Raw genomic sequence first — 815 nt, forward strand, 5'->3', positions numbered from 1 at the left:
GAAACAACCACGAAAACAAAAAAGTCATCCATGGAGGAAACCCTATTCTACAGTCAACAGGTCAAAACAGTCATCAACCCTCAATCATCCCCGTCCAAAACGTGGATTTTAGGACATACCAAATCTGTTGAAAGTAGGGGTTACACTACAAATTCCGTACACCCTAAAATGTGTCATAGTTTTAAGGTACCATTTCTTAAACGACAGAGTGGGGAATGACTTGGAAGATCCAAAACCAAAAAGAGTGGGTTGGTGACTGTACGATGATCCCTGTTAAGCATCCATGGCTGAATGGTTAAAGCGCCCAACTCATAATTGGCAAATTCGTAGGTTCAATTCCTGCTGGATGCATGCCAATGGGAACGTTCAATAAGTCTATTGGAATTGGCTTTGTATCAATGGAATCTCATCATCCATACATAACGAATTTGAATGGTATATTCATACCAAAAAATATGAATAGTAAGAACTAGAATTCTTATCAATACTGGAACTCATAGGGAAGAAAATGGATTTATGGATAGAATCAAATATGCAGTATTTACAGACAAAAGTATTCGGTTATTGGGGAACAATCAATATACTTCTAATGTCGAATCAGGATCAACTAGGACAGAAATAAAGCACTGGGTCGAACTCTTCTTTGGTGTCAAGGTAATAGCTATGAATAGTCATCGACTCTCGGGAAAGGGTAGAAGAATGGACCTATGGAACATACAATGCATTACAAACATATGATCATTACGCTTCAACCGGGTTATTCTATTCCACCTCTTAGAAAGAAAATAACTTAAAAAAAAATTACTTAATAACAC

At 37.2% G+C, this 815-nt stretch overlaps 1 non-coding gene across 1 annotated transcript; it reads left to right on the plus strand.

Moving 5' to 3' along the window:
• The first annotated feature begins 277 nt into the window (after positions 1–277).
• Positions 278–351, plus strand: TRNAM-CAU. Its single transcript has one exon. It is a non-coding gene; the product is annotated as a tRNA-Met (tRNA).
• Positions 352–815: the final 464 nt, after the last annotated feature.

This window comes from Papaver somniferum, chromosome 7 (genome assembly GCF_003573695.1).
Source record: "Papaver somniferum cultivar HN1 chromosome 7, ASM357369v1, whole genome shotgun sequence".
NCBI classification, from domain to species: Eukaryota; Viridiplantae; Streptophyta; class Magnoliopsida; order Ranunculales; family Papaveraceae; genus Papaver; species Papaver somniferum.